Source organism: Saccopteryx bilineata, chromosome 7, assembly GCF_036850765.1.
Source record: "Saccopteryx bilineata isolate mSacBil1 chromosome 7, mSacBil1_pri_phased_curated, whole genome shotgun sequence".
NCBI classification, from domain to species: Eukaryota; Metazoa; Chordata; class Mammalia; order Chiroptera; family Emballonuridae; genus Saccopteryx; species Saccopteryx bilineata.
The window spans coordinates 51,986,503-52,003,131 of NC_089496.1; the positions used below are offsets into that span (position 1 = coordinate 51,986,503).

The window sequence follows — 16,629 nt, forward strand, 5'->3', positions numbered from 1 at the left end:
TGTTGTTGGTAGCAAAAGTGTCTGTCTCCTCATTTCTCATATCCCAACCATAGGCTAGATCATATTAAATCACGATGGCCTGGAGTTCGTTATCGTAGAGGAACGAGACTTTATACCTCACCCAGTGAGTTCATGCTGTGATCAGAGTTCTAGAGTAACATTTGGCCATCACATCAAGAACCCAGTAATTTGACCTTTTTTATAAAGATTAAGAAATAGGAGTTCAGTCCACTTTGTCTTAAAGCCATACGTTGAAATCCTGGCAACAGTTTTATTGAGATTTTCTTTTAGTTTATTCTTGACAAATGAATGCATTGCCTACCCTGTCAGAAAGTCATACGTATTGAAAGGGTTTTTACTCGCCTTTGTGTTTCCTGGAAAGAGATAGATAGTGTTAAGTTTGCTCTAAATCACCTTCTATTTCTTGCTTCACCCACCAGTGCCCCGATTTAACATTCACAAGGACCCTGATGTGAGTACAAGTGCACATAGAGACTAGTTTTGTAAAAGGTGATATATTTTCTATAAAGTTAAAAAGGCCAAGATGGTGATAAGGGGAAAAAACTTACACTAACTCGTGTGTTTACAATGGACACTCATACTTAAGATCCCCTTGGCCACACTGTTCTTTAAGCAGAGTCCCTTGAAAGGAAGAGACATATTAAGGATCTGGGGGACTTTTAGGGCGAGATAATTTTCAGTCTGAAACTTAAAAGCACAGGCTCGAGAATTTCCGTCCGCTTGCCTAGGGCGATGGCACGCCGTCCGTCTCTTTTCAAATCGAGGACAACTGCTGACTTAGTCTCCTTTTATATTCTCCAGGTTTAACGCTCCTTGATTTCAAAAGGCCTTTGGCACGGTACGCTGATTTTATGTTTGATTTTTATTACGGATTTAATTGCCTCTGAGGCTGTGTGTATTTTTTGGTCCTCGAACTGTATTGTTCCTTGTAAAATACCTAAAGTATTTTCTAAGAGGCAGAATATTTTATCAATTGTTTTTGGGGGTGTTTTTTTTGTATAATTAAATAATACATAATCTTTATATTACTGGCTTTGACTTCCTAAAAATTTTTAGGGCAAACACAAAGCATAGTTCATAGAACTAAGGACAAAACTATTTCAATAAAAGCCCTTCATCAAATATCTCCTTATACAGACCCGATGTAAAATAAATAAAAAAGAATTACGTTTTAGAGATGGCATTAATTATGTCTAGTTGCCTTTTGGTGGGACACCTTGATTTTTTTCAGTTTACAAATGGTTTAGAGCTGTTCTTTATGACAAGTCAGACATTACAACCACCTTGAGTGTGTAGCATATAAATAGAAACTTAAAATTCCCTGTTGAAGTGTAAAAATCCAATCAAAAGGAAAATACAGCAACGACTTGCAGCGGGGTATTAGAAACTTAACTTGTGATTGTTGTAAATCTTTGCTAGAATAGCTTTTATGAGACAGATATCTTCTCAGACATGAAAATAGCCCCTCCTGTCTTAAATATCTGGATGGGAAGCATGTTTACATACACCAGAAGCCAAACATGATGTAACCATAAGAGTTTTGTATCAGATTGACTGCCTCTCACGGAGGTTACCTTAGAAATGTAGTGGGCAGGTATTCCCGTGGCTCCCAGACCTTGGGGACACTTCGTGGTTCATCACCCCGGCTGCCTCTCAGTCCCTAGAAGCCCGCTTGCATTTTATTTGAGAATTTATCCAAACACAAGCTACGGTCCAGTGTTAAATGTGAATGACCTCCTCTGCTCACAAGCTTAACGCTGCATAATTACTCATAATGGTATAAAATTATAATGTCCTTTGCTGTGTGGGCAATATCTCTCGCTTCCTTAGGGATGGAGGCTAAGGGTCCAGCAGAGGAGAGAGAGACAGCAGACAGCACAGTTGCTTGTGTGAGTGTATCTGGCGCCCAGGGAAAACCTTCCATGATCAGGGTCCCTCAGCCTTGTCCTCAGTTAGACGTTAGTGATTATTTTATTTTTTATTTAATGTACACTGAGTAGTCTATGCTAAGAAGCGCAGTCTAATATTGGGTGGAAAGGGATGATAGATCTTTCTACCTAAAGTGACATCCATGTATTCTGCCAAAATTACTAAGAATATTGTTTAAAAATTACACAGATTATTTACATAAGTGAATTCCACTTGCTCAAAATTAATACTATTTTTGTCTCAATTTAAAAAAAAAGCCAACTCTACAGGGCAGCCAATCCATGTTTTTAGAACCTTAGGTATTACAATTAAGTTATTAATTTTTCTATATTACTTTTAGGAACAAATTGTAAACCGTTTCCAGAATTTCAGAGTACATTTATGAAACATTACTCATTGCGTTCGCTTAATAGGAAAATGTAATGAGGTGAATTTGCATATTTTTCATTAGCTATAGTTCTTGTGTTTCTCCAAGGCTGTCTGACAAAGATGTATAGTCTGTTTACTCTTCCGTTTTCAAAAATATTGAATTAATGGATGTTGTGAAACCTTCCTACCGTGCGCTTATTTGTATAATTATTTGGACCACCATCGGAACACGTGTAACTGCGATCAAAATCTATACATTTTAAGTTCAAAGACAATCTCCTGGGGAACCTTTGGGAAGTTTCTGCAGTATTGAATTCCTTCCATGATGATTCCCCTGTGAAATTCTCCCCACTTCTGCCTCATGCGGCTGCACCTCATGTTCGGTCCCCTCCTCTGGCTCGTTCTCGTTGGGCAGGTCCTCCGACGGCTCTCCCTCCTTCTCCAAAGCCCAGGACTGACCGCTCAGTCCTCTGACCCTCGTGCAAGCCTGCTCTGGCCAGAGCTCTGCGCTCAGGAACCCAGCGCCCATCGCTTCACGCTCAGCTGCCGGGACTCGGCTGTTGTGACCTCCTCCACGCAAGCCCCGCCTCCTCACCAGAACCTGAAACACAGCCCGCTGCTCTTCCCTCCCCGCACCCAGGGCGCTGGTCGCCCTCGTCTCCGTTCTCATGGATGCTGCTTTTTCTCTCTAGCTCCCAAGGTAGACACTCCGGGTTGTCCTTACTTCCCCTCCATCCCACCACACAAGGTCAGTCACCAGGTAAATTTAGCTGGTCATTCCTGTGTCGTGTCTCCCTAATCGGATTGTTCCCTCTGTTTTCTTCTAGTCTAGCATCATCTCTAACATTCCATTACACCTTCTTTCTTTCCCCTTCTGCACATTGCAAAACCACACAAACCCCAACGCTGTGCCTGTCACTCACAAGGTCTTAGAGGACACTGAAGTTTATTTGGAGATTTAATCCCTAGGTCCCTCTCCCTGTCTCTTCCCTGCCTTATCCACACACATACACATGGTTACAAGAGTCCCTGTTGGAATAGAAAAATGGATGAGAGCCTGAGTTTGGTCCCTAAACTCGCCAAGGGTACATTGAGGTAGCAGAAATATTCGGAACCATCATTGTGACTTATTTCAGCTGATCAAAGTTGTGGCCAAGTCATAAGAACCAGTCCAAATGCTACGGAGTGAGGAAATAGAAGTTCCCTGTGGGCCTGGGCGGCAGACCTTTGCCCAGTCCGGGAATCCCCTCCCATGGTAAGGCTCAGGGTTGGGACAAGGAGGGGGTTCAGGGCAGCTGGGGGCCGTGCCACTTGGTGTTGCATATAATGGGGTTGTTCAGCAATGAGAAACAGCAGGGCTGGGCGGTTTGGGGGCTCATGAGGTCACTAGGCCGGGTAGGAAACCAACAGGGAGTGGGTATTCCCACAACTCAGCACTTGGCTGAGTAGTTCAAATGATGACAGTAACTCATTATAAAGCAAAACATGCTAGAGTTCTGAATAAACATGGTTATGGTGAATAAAACACACACAGAACCTCGTGGCCCAGAGATGCCTTGCGGTTCACTGGGCTCCCGAGGCTCCTCGTCCAGCGCCCTCTCGGTGCCAGCCTTGCCCTGCCCCCTCAGTGGCTGCGTCCCTGCCCCCGGACAGGTGACAGCTGGAGAGAGAGCGAGCGGGGAGCTGGGCCTTGGGAAGCTCTGACTGTATCGGTCGGGGGAGAGCAGGCTTTCTTTCCAACTAACCCACTCCTTCCCTGCATTTTCTGGGGTTTCATGACCTTATCTTATCTCAGGGGTCCCCAAACTTTTTACACAGGGGGCCAGTTCACTGTCCCTCAGACCGTTGGAGGGCCGGACTATAAAAAAAAAACTATGAACAAATCCCTATGCACACTGCATATATCTTATTTTAAAGTAAAAAAACAAAACGAGAACAAATACAATATTTAAAATAAAAAACAAGTAAATTTAAGTCAAGAAACTGACCAGTATTTCAATGGGAACTATGGGCCTACTTTTGGCTAATGAGATGGTCAATGTGTTCCTTTCATTGACCACCAATGAAAGAGGTGCCCCTTCTGGAAGTGCAGCAGGGGCCGGATAAATGGCCTCAGGGGGCCGCATGTGGCCTGCGGGGCCGTAGTTTGGGGACCCCTCTCTTATCTGGTCTCTCCCTCCAGATTTTCCCCGGCTAGACCCCTCCCCTTCCGCTCACACCCTTTTGGCTGCTACTGCACGTCCCTCAACAGAGGATTGCCCCCCCGCCCCCCCCTTCTCCCTGCCTTGCCCATTAAATCTGCAAGAACGGACCGGTTCTACCCAGGCGTGATTGCAAAGCTGGTCCTCGGGTTCTTCCTGCCTACGGGGAAGGACAGAGGGACGCTGATCCCCTTGGGTGGGGACGCGGCTGAACCTTAGAGTAGATCCTACTGTAAGATCCAAGGACACCCCTCCCAACGCAGGCCGAAGACTTGAAGAGAGGAAACACAAAACGGAAGTTTGAATTGTGGACAACGGGAAGAGAAGAGCCAAAATAAGTACAACAGGAAGTCCAGGAGGAGAGGGTAGGGAGCCCAGGAGGGAGGCTGTATGGGTCGTTCGTGATAATCGGGAAAAGAACCCTGTAAGTAAAAGCCAGTGTGTTCCAGAGACATCATCAGAGCAGAACTGCAGTTTGCAAAAGACCAATTCAGACTTTGAAAAGCTTTTTGGGGGAGGGTCGATATATATAAAGATTACGGACAAAGGCAGAGCAATCAGACTTTCCCAGACTCTTATCTGTGTCTGTCGCTATAATAACGCAATGCAATGATGCTCCCAAAAATCTGAGCAAAGCAAAACAAATCCTGTCGACCCATATTTATACTCAGACAAGTAAGGAGTTTTATAGATGGATGAGGACTAAGAATTTACAGCTCATTTATTTTCCAAGGGAGTGTAAAAAAACCCAACTATTTAAAGATGCAGTCAATCAAAAGAGTACAGAACTCAGTAAGCTGAGCAAGAGGCAAAAAACAATGCTGAGAAATAAATTGATCAGCGTATTGTATGGTTAAGGTTAAATGCATACCAGCAAATTTTTAAAAAGCTAATTTGGGGGGAATTAAAAAGAAATCAGAAAAACCGGTGGCAATAACTTGAGAGGTGACACAGGAGTTAGACATGCAAGTATCGTAAACGCCTTCAATTCCTTTCAAGTTGGGCAGATTAAGAATTAATTTGTTGAGTCTCTGTAATAGTTTAAAAATTAGAAATTATTTTTCATTAAGGTCCTCCATTTATATAATTAATACCAGACAGCCGTTAAAATGAATGAAATAGATGAATACCAATGAGGATTCAACTCAAAACTTCATGATGGCTGAAAATAGCCAAGTGCAAATGAGTAATGTAGGATAGCCCGATGTTAACTTAAAAAAACAGCACCAAGTATGCCATATGTTAATATTCTATTACTGGATTTCCTGTGGATACACTGTATATTTTTATTTATGGTGACATGAGAAATACACTCAATAAATTCAAGATAGTTACCTTTGGGGAGGCAGATAGGTATCAGAGTTAACTCGTCTCTATCTGCAATACACTATCTTTTCTTTATATAGAGACATATACCTGAATGTAAGAAACAGGCAGATTAAACCAAAGATTTAATTTTGCCCATCCTTTGTCTTTGATTAAAAAAGGAAAACATTAGTCATTGTTTCCCTTCTGGTTGAATTTCGAGGCTTGGCCAGGGGTTACTTCCTGATAATCTTCCGCTGCTGTCCTGGTGTTTGTGTTAGCAAGAAAAACAAATGTAGGCAGCTTATCTCCCTTGGATAACCGGTTTCTAGAGGTTTCTAGAATCGGTCCTACAGAGCAGTAGGGAGCAGCACGGGGGGGGGGGGGGGCTGTTCTTGATAAAGCTGATGCCTCAGAGAGTTTAACTCCTGCAATTAAAGGGGCCTTGGTAAGATATGATACTGCACAGAGACGTCTGAGTGTGTGCTAAGATTCCCAAATTTATACTCACAGATAGAGAGACACCAAGTCGTGTACAGCTTGGGAAACTAAAATGTTTCAAGATCCATGACTGCTTCCAACAAGCGGTGTCATTTATTCTGTTTTCTCATCAGGGGAAAAGAGAGACACGACCTTAAGAGCAAATGTAATTTTTTAAAATTAATTAATTTCTTTTTTTAAGACTTTATTTATTCATTTTAGAGAGGAGAGGAGGAGGAGAGAGAGAGAGAGAGAGAGAAGAGGAGAGGAGCAGGAAGCATCAACTCCCATATGTGCCTTGACCAGGTAATCCCAGGGTTTTGAACTGGTGACCTCAGCATTCCAGGTCGACGCTTTATCCACTGCGGCACCACGGGTCAGACTGTAATTTTGTTTTTTGTTAATTTTCTAGACAAACTGGATGTTTAGAATTCATCAATACCATAAACTCTGTTTTTATCAACTCAGGTTTCAGCCATTGAAGATTTACATACACACTTGAACGGTACCTTATTTACAGTAATTAGCATGAAGATTTTTTTTTTTCTGTGTTTCCTTGGAAATGTGTGTATGACAGGTAAAATAAATGAGAAGTTCAGTGTCTCTTCCCTGTGAGATACGTACTTGGTCGAACCTCTGCCATAAGGAATACTGACTGACCTGTGTCCGGCTAATTCAGAGAATTTTTGAAAGAGTCACATTTGATGAGGCTGGAAGTTTGTTAATTTATTTATTTTAGGTAACAGATCTGGGTTTCTTATAAAACAACAAGTGTTCTCTTTGAAAACTCTTTCTATTTTAAATTGTGGTAAGAACACTTAACGTAAGATCTACCCTCTGACATTTTTAAGTGAAGAATACAGTGTTGCTGTAGGTAGAATGTTAGACAGCCGATCTCTAGTGGTAGTTTTGTATTATTAAAAACATGTTCATACGACATCTATATGTGGATGTAGAAAACAGGGCGGCAGGTGCCCAGGGAAAGGCGAGTGGGCGGGGGGGGGGAGTAGGGACAGACAGAGACTTTGCTTGGGGCACAGGTGCTCTGTGTAGTGTGCAGATGATGTTATTTATATATATTGAGTTGTGCACGTGAAACGTCTGTGGTGTTGTGAACCCATGTCATCCCAATAAGTTCAACTGATTAAATAAAAAGGAAATAATCAGTGATGGAAACAAACAAACAAACAAACAGAAAAATGTATTCATCACTTGGTGAAAATCTTCAAAAACATTCATTCTCTGAAATAAAATAGATTTCCCGTTAGAGGATTAGGAGCCCAAATCAGGACACTCCATAAGCTGATTACAACTTTCCTTCTCAACTCTATCTTCTTTTTTTTTTTTTTTTTTTTTCAACTCTATCTTCTATTCGTTATTTCTTCTTATGAAGCCTCCGCTCAAAGAAAGTTTGCTCAGTTGCTGAACAGACTGTCACTGAGCACCTACTCTGTCAGGCCCTGTGGCCGCCTTTGGGAAAACAAAGAGATCAATAAGACTCACTTTCTGCCCTTGAGGATGACACAGTCTAGTGGGAAAGACAAACATGCTGCTAATTATCATTACAATGTGCGCAATCAGTGGTTTTTAACCACTGGTCAGCAAAAGAGTTCACACCCCTGATGTTGAATGAAGATTACAGACCCAAGGATCTTAGTCGAATTCATTTATGCTCAGGGTGATTTCTGTCTTAGCTGTCCCCCAAATAATTCTCCTATTTTCACCAGTCCCCAAGTGTAAAAAAAAAAAAAAAAAAAAGGTGGCTAACCACGGTGCTAAATGATAATGCGATAGCAATTAATTCTACCTCGAGGTGGTAAGAAGAGGACAAGATTCGAAATGAAATAGCAAATTCTACCTCCTTAGTGCAAGAGTTGTAGTATTTTTAGATTCTTTTGTTGCAGCTGAGACAGTCTATCCACCCTCGCTCTGACAAGTAAGTGAGCAGAATGAATGCCAGCTTGGGAAGAAGAGAAGGGAAGTGAAAGCTGCCCCCCCCCCCCGCCCTTGCTTCCTCAAGGAACGGGGTTGAAGGAGAGGAAGAGAAACAGGAGGGCAAGGAGGTCAGACACCAGGTTTAACGTCGCCCGAGCCCGGAATTGACCTACGAGGTCGGAGGGCAATCAGACATGCGTGATAGGTGTGGCATCTCCCGAGAACACTGACTTCATGGCCACATTTGAAGATGTAGCCGTCAGCCTTCTGGCCCTGGGAAAAGACTGGAATTTATTTTCGAACCACTTTCAACATCATATCAGAGCAGTAGAGAATTTTGGCAGCAAGAGGTAGCAGACAGGTAGCCCTGAGGGGTATGTCTGGGCTCCTAGGTCCTGGATGCAGAGGGTATAAGCTCGGAGTCCTGGTAACAGGACACGCACGTACCTGGAAGTACCTGTGGACGGACAGAGACCTCTGGTTGTAGCACAGAGCCCAGAGCTCTGGTTCTACAACAGGCTGGGGCACGTGGAAAAGATTGGATCGTGGCCCTGGCCGATTGGCTCAGTGGTAGAGCGTCGGCCTGGTGTGCAGGGGACCTGGGTTCGATTCCCGGCCAGGGCACATAGGAGAAGCGCCCATTTGTTTCTCCACCCCTCCCCCTCTCCTTACTCTCTGTCTCTCTTCCCCTCCCGCAGCCAAGGCTCCATTGGAGCAAAGATGGCCCAGGCGCTGGGGATGGCTCCTTGGCCTCTGCCCCAGGCGCTAGAGTGGCTCTGGTCGCGGCAGAGCGACGCCCCGGAGGGGCAGAGCATCGCCCCCTGGTGGGCAGAGCATCACCCCTGGTGGGCGTGCCGGGTGGATCCCGGTTGGACGCATGCGGGAGTCTGTCAGACTGTCTCTCCCCGTTTCCAGCTTCAGAAAAATACAAAAAAAAAAAAAAAAAAAGATTGGATCGCTTACCTAAAATAAAGTAGCTGAGTTCTGCCTGGAGCTGTGTCTCAATTTCTGCGCTTACCACTTAACTATGGGGCCAGGTGCAAAAAACCAAGTCAGCTACGTTAGGTTTCATAAACCAATCGCCGGCATCCGAGGATTTGATGGATCCAGCCCATGTCATGAAGGTCCCATGACGACCGAAAGGATGGGGTTCAGAAAGCCCACAGGATGGGAGACACGTGGAGAGGAGACAGGTCTGCCTGCAAGGGAGGTGGAAGCTACATGTCCTCATGCCCATATCTCACCCCATGCGTCTCTTCCTTCTGGCTGCTCCTGGGCTGCACCTTTTTATGATAAATTGGCCATCTAGTGAGTAAAGGATTCCTAGAGTTCTGCGGTCAGCTCTAGCAAATGAACTGAGCCCACAGAGAGGGTGGTAAAGCTCTGCTTTATAGCTAGTTGGTCAGAGATACTGGTAACAACCTGGATGTGTGACTGGCTTCGGAAATCTAAGAGAAAGGGTCCTGGGAACCTCCAGTCTGTAGCAGGTGGGCCAGAAGCAGAGGTAACAGTCTGGACTGGCGAGTGATCTCAGAATTGCGGGGTGGAGGTCAGCGTTGTAGGACTGAACCCTTAACCCGGTGAATCTGATGCTGTCTTGTTGTGGTAGACAGGTGTCAGAATTGAGTTGATTTATAAGACACCCAATTGGCGTCCAGAGACTTGCTTATTGGTGTGGGGAAATCCTTCCCTTTCCCGTGGTGGAATTGGGTGCAGAACCTCATTTATCAGCAAAAGCCAAAGTTATTGCAGGGACAGGAAGCAACACTCCCCTGATGGTTAACTCCTGGTTCCCGGACCTGTGCAGTCTCTGACTGTATAAATGTCTTTGACTCAGTGTGTAAACTGTGCCCAGTGAGGTTATACTCTTACTCTGTCCTCGCATAATATTGCCTCCAGCCATAGTTTGTCACCTGTGTGTTCAAGAGGCCATGTCACTGTTCTCTCGGGCTAGCAGCTGCTGGGAGGGCGGGGGGAGTATGCAATACAACCTGGGACCCGCGGTGACAGCCCTCTCCTGTACCTCCTTCATGTAGAGTGGGTCCCAGGTCTGCTGTGATACCATGTGACTCCCCATGATGATAGCTCAAACCCCCTTCGCACCCTCAGAGAAGGGCACTGCACGGTTTGTAAGACTGGAAAATTAGAAACATGACTCTTGGTAAGAGAATAAATAGGGTATGGTTTATTGATACCAAGTACAGTACCACTTCCAAAGAACAAGATAAAAATACATGTCATAGAAGCGTCACTAAGACCTACCGTTACGAGTAGAAAACAACAAGTTTCAGAATAGTGTATAGATTCTCCTACCCCTGGTGTTACAGATGAGCGTGTGTGTCAATGCACAAACAATCGGAGGATTCCCACCACCCACCTGTGAACCGTGTTATCTGACGGGGGGTGATGGGATTTGAGATGGGCATTCTGCGTGGCACGGTGGGTAAGAAGCAACGTCATGTTAACTCTGTACTCTACGGACTGTTGAATAATGAAAACACAGTCAAGTACTCCTTGTGTGAGAAATACAGACTTTAAAAGTTGAAAATATATGAGCATACTAGGGAATGTTAATTAAGGGATTACAGGCCTGGAGGGACCGGGGGTTTCTAGCACTTACTTAATGACCTCTCTCCAAAGACCTATTTTTAGCACTCATTAGCTCTCCCTGTTTCTTATCATCTAATCTGATGCTTCCTTAAATGGTTCCTTTGCTCTTTTTTATTTATTTTTTTATTTTTTTTATTTTTTGCTACCATTCCTATACTATTCCAAGCTCTCTGAGCCAGGGAACATGATGCTTTTCATATGCTTTTACTCACCCTCTGCCCTCAGACCCCCTCGGCCCTTTTCACAAAAGCTGTGCCTGTAGGAGACACTCTCAATATTAATCAAATGAAAAATTATGTGTAACCGTTTTCATGGAGAGCCGTCTCTGCATTCCCCTGGAATCCTTTTCCATTAGTGGATAATTTTACACACGAGCATCCATTCAGTGTGCGTTACCTCACTTGATCTCACAGAAACACAAAGTTCAAGGCGGTGAAGGTGCTGTTTTGCTAGTTTTTATTCAGTGTTCAGAAGAAAGGGAAAAGCTAAAAGCCACTTGACCAGCTTACCGGTCAGAGCCCGGAATAAAGCTGAGCGGTGTGACTCCCCCTGTGACAGTGATGTCACCGTCGAGCACAGGAACATAAGATTTTGCACAGAGCAGGCTGCTTGAAGCTCAACAGAGGTCAGGAGGAATTCAAGTAACCGCCACGTCTCCTGAAAAATAGAAGAAATCATCGTAGCATTCAAAAAACGTGACCGTATTTTAACAACAGCTGAGACTACACACACACGGTGGCGTTGTGACATTTATATGGCAGAAGTAGCTGCCCAATTTAGGGACAGAGGAAGAGGTGGCAGTTGCACAATCTCTACGTGTTGCCAAGGCGGAACAATCCCGTCCGTTGAGGGAAACGCCCCCCTGCAGTTGAGAGGCGGCAGGACCTAACGTTGGTTCTCTGTCGCTGCACAACCTGCCGGTCCTGACTTGGGGTGACTCTTCCGCACTGCTCCTAATGCAACGCTTTTTCAGGCTTGACAGACACAGGGCTGGGGGCTGCTGCTGGGCTTGTCTCCCCGAGTCCCCCAGTCTCTCCAGAGACTCCTGATCTCATCTTCCTGTCTACCCCAAAAATTCAACCTCTTCTCCAAAGGGCCTGCTTGTTTGTTCTGCTTTAAGTTTTATTTTTTTTCTTTTATTGAATTTATTGGGGTGAAATCTGTATAAACATGTTAGCCAGTGTTCTCCAAAGGGTTTTTATCACACAGGTCAGCTTTTTCTATGGGGGGATGGGAAAGACCCCTGTGACTGATTTCTTTATGGTGCTTGGCCAGAAAATTCCAGATGAGTTGACTAAGATGACATTTCTGAGAGAGGTTGAAACAACCGATAAGATATTAAATCTAGCTTGGGTGTCATGGGCTTTGAGCATGAGTGACGTCATTTTGAGCCTGTGGTTTTCTCTTTCAGAGCTTGTCTTTGTTGTGGATAGAGAGATAGGCATCACGATCCAACATTTACAAAAAACAAGCACATTAACTAAGTATTATCACTTCCCAGAAGTGCAGTGTATTATTATACTAAAGGATTTCTTTCTCTCTCTCTCTCTTTTTTTTTCTGCTTTGAGTTTCCTCAAAGTAAAACTGTTTCTGTGTCCTGCCCCAGGGAGGGAATGTGTTGAAAAAGCATTCTATAGTCAACTTGATTCTTTCCTTTAATCTCATGGTTAGCACTAATGACATGGTCGTCTAAAATCATTAATGTATTCTTATTTATGGAATCAAAGTGGTGGGTAATACTTCAGTTTAGACTATTTCGCTGTATTTGGGAGAGAGTGTCTTCTTAAATGAATGCATTCTGTTGATTTTATTGATCAAATTTGATACTTTGCCTTTAAATTTATAACAGAACGGATACCAAAAAGGCCCCAAAATAACAAATTATTAAAATTAGTTTTCTGACTTTGCACTTAGAGAACCACAAGTGAACCCCCAAATCCCCTGTTTTTGTACCAGGACTAGCTAGTACTTTTACGGGACCCCTTTACCAATGGGCACCTGACATGCAAGCTAGTGAGGAAGGTGAAAATGATTAGTGCTCCGTATAGTAGACCTGGTGCCAGGATCCCTAAGGAGTGTGTGCTGTTTGAGTGAGTTTCATTTCTAAAGATCTATTGGTAACCTTTCACTGACACTATCTATCATTCCCTTTGTTTGATTATAAAATTATAAATTTTAAAAATACATAAATTATTAGGTTATTATTTAGATTTTTGTGGGGGGAGGGCAAGAACCACCTTGCTGAGTCTTAGAGGAAAACATTAGCAAGTAAATGTTTGACATGAGGCTTATGTCATGTTATAGTGCATTTGTATTAATTTTGTATCATTGAACTACGAAATGTCAATGCCTTTAGGTAGAATCTATACAGAGTAAGGATTCAACCTTTTTCTAGTTTTCCAGTTTCTGAAGTAGCCTGTGAAGTTACAGCATTTATGTAGGATCCTCAGTTACCCCCGGAGCTCAATAAGTAGTGCCAGGGTAGGAGGATTCTTGGAGTCATGCGAATTTACAATAATGCGAGATATTATGTAGTGTGAATTATCATGTAAGGTCATCTGACCGCAATGGGGTTTCCAGCAAATGCCTCTTTTGTTTTTAAATTTTTTAAGTTACAGTTGACATACAATATTATACTCATTTCAGATGTTCAACCCCAGGATTACACATTTATATGACTTAGGACGTGATCACCTCAGTAAGTCTAGTACCCATCTGACACCATATAGAGTAAGAACAAATAGTATTGACTATATCTGTATATATCCCCTGTGCTGTACTCTACATCCCCATGACTGTTCTGTAACTACCAATATGTACCTCTTAATCCCCTCACAATTTTCACACAAAATAAGCTGGGGTAGCAATACTTACACTAGAAAAAATAGACTTTACCATGAAGGCTATGAGAAGAGACAAAGTGGAACCACCTGGCCATTCCACTTCTGGGTATTTATTTGAGGGAACGGAAACGTCTGTTTAAGGTCAAGCATGTTCAATAACTAAGGTGCTAAGTCAATAATAGGCAGAGGACATGCAGCCTGGATCTATCAGTGAGAGGCATGCGCTGCTTTGCCTATGACCCTCTCTCTGAAACAAAGGGCTCCATTTTTATAGGCGTGTCCTGGGAGAGTAACAGAACCAAAAGGAAAAGGAGGAGGAATGCCTGAGAACACGGGATGTGGAAAAAGCTAGCTGTCAGCACGCCTGAGTCTGCTTTATGCTAACTGCCAACCTGGTATTACTCTTACTAGCTATAATGGTCGGCGGATAATCAGGAGGTGAGTAGAGTGTAAGTAAGAAGATGGGAGTAAAGCTAAACAATTGATTGAGATACTAAGAGGTTCCACGAGGGATCTAGAACATGATTTATTTGGAATGTAACATTTACTTGCATGTTTATTTCATTTTAAAAATAAGATCTTTACGCATTTCCAATTTAATATATCATAATCAGAGGACGCCGTATAAAGTAAAATGTATGATTCTTATCTTTTAAGTTTGATGAGAGTGGCTTTCTGGCATTTTCTATGATCCATATATATATATTAGATAAGCCGTAACTTATATGTATATTTTTGCATAACCAATAAGGTCTATTTTAATGAAATAAATGATTTCATTCTTTGTTTTATGGATATTGGGGTTGTTCCCAGTAAGTAACTATTACAAAGAAAGCAGCTGTGGACACTTTTCTACCCATCTTTTGGGACATGTGCAGGAGTCTGTCTATGATTACACTTAGGATATGAACTTAGGGTCATAGGCTACATGCATTTTCAGCTTCGCTGGGTAACGTCAAGTGATTTTCCAAAGGGACTGTATTTAATGACCCCTGCTGCTCGTTAAAGTTGGAATTGTCAGCTTTCTGAACATATTCAGTCAGATGAGAGTGGAATTGGTTTAAGTCCCATTTTCCCCCCTAACAAATCTATAAGATAAAGCATCTTTTTATAAATGTCCTCTTTTTGAAGTAACTGTGAAAATCCTTTGCCCAATTTCTATGGGGTCCCGAGAGAGTATATCTTTTGATCCTAGACATTTTATATATATCTTGGATACCAGTCCGTTGTTAGTTAAATATCATGCAAATATATTCTTCAGATCTGCAGTTCTCTTATTTCTCGAGATGGTGTTTTTTGACGAACAGAAATTCTCGCTATTAAAGTAGTGAATCTCGGCTTTTTGTGATTCTAAGAGTTCCTTCCCTGCTGCAAAGTGATAAACATATTCAATATATTAGCTTCTAAAAGTGGATATAGTTTTGTCATTTGCCTTTTCTTCTCTAATTTATCTAAAATTAATTTCTGGTGAATAGAGTAAGGAAGAGATCTAATTAATTTTTTCTATATGTATACAAAAATAACCTCGTAGCATTTCCTGAGAAAAAAAAGAAGAAAAACACCCTTCTTTTGTTGTGAATCTGCAATGCTACATTTAACAAATATTTACATATGCATGGGTTTATTTCCGGACTCTCTGGCCTGCTACATTGGTTTATTTTTCTATTGCTGTGCCAACAGTCCTGGCTTGAACACTGTGGCTAAGAGGGCAAGTGCTCCTTATTTGGGTTTTTTTTTTTTTTTTTTTTTTTTGCATTTTTCTGAAGCTGGAAACAGGGAGAGACAGTCAGACAGACTCCCGCATGCGCCTGACCGGGATCCACCCGGCACGCCCACCAAGGGCAACGCTCTGCCCACCAGGGGGCGATGCTCTGCCCATCCTGGGCATGGCCATGTTGCGACCAGAGCCACTCTAGCGCCTGAGGCAGAGGCCACAGAACCATCCCCAGCACCCGGGCCATCTTTGCTCCAATGGAGCCTTGGCTGCAAGAGGGGAAGAGAGAGACAGAGAGGAAGGCGCGGCGGAGGGGTGGAGAAGCAAATGGGCGCTTCTCCTGTGTGCCCTGGCCGGGAATCGAACCCGGGTCCTCCGCACGCTAGGCGGACGCTCTACCGCTGAGCCAACCAGCCAGGGCCTCCTTATTTGTTCTTATTTTTAAAGTGCACTTTAACTATTTGACCTTTGATTTTCCAAACAAATTTCAGAATTTGTTTTTCTCAAGCCTATTAAGACTTCATTGAATCTATGGATAAATTTGGGTATATTTGGAATCTTTACCATGTTGAAGTTTGCAGTTTATTTGTGTTATGTCTCCTTTAAGCACTTCCTCCTCTCCTGTAATGTAAGGAATTGTGTCTGCATTTACTAAAGAATTCATCAGAGGATCTACATGTTAGAAAGTGTGGTGGTGGTGATGGTGATGGTGATGGTGGTGGTGGTGGTGATGGTGATGGTGGTGGTGGTGGTGGTGGTACTGGTGGTGATGGTGGTGGTGGTGGTGATGGTGGTGGTGGTGGTGGTGATGGTGGTGATGGTGGTGGTGATGGTGGTGGTGGTGGTAATGGTGCTGGTGGTGGTGGTGGTGGTGGTGATGGTGGTGGTGGTGGTGGTGATGGTGGTGGTGGTGGTGATGGTGGTGATGGTGGTGGTGATGGTGGTGGTGGTGGTAATGGTGGTGGTGGTGATGGTGGTGGTGGTGGTAATGGTGGTGGTGGTGCTGGTGGTGCTGGTGGTGGTGGTGATGGTGGTGGTGGTGCTGGTGGTGCTGGTGGTGGTGGTGATGGTGGTGGTGGTGCTGGTGGTGCTGGTAATGGTGGTGGTGGTGCTGGTGGTGCTGGTGGTGGTGGTGATGGTGGTGGTGTGTGTGTGTGATCCAATCTCTCCAGAGCCTATTTCCATTTAGCCTAATAGAGAAATAGCTACTCTATTGCTTTTA

General features: G+C 43.6%; 1 non-coding gene across 1 annotated transcript; it reads right to left on the reverse strand.

Moving 5' to 3' along the window:
* Nucleotides 1–15,752: 15,752 nt before the first annotated feature.
* On the reverse strand, nt 15,753–15,828 carry TRNAA-AGC (transfer RNA alanine (anticodon AGC)). The gene has a single exon. It is a non-coding gene; the product is annotated as a tRNA-Ala (tRNA).
* Nucleotides 15,829–16,629: the final 801 nt, after the last annotated feature.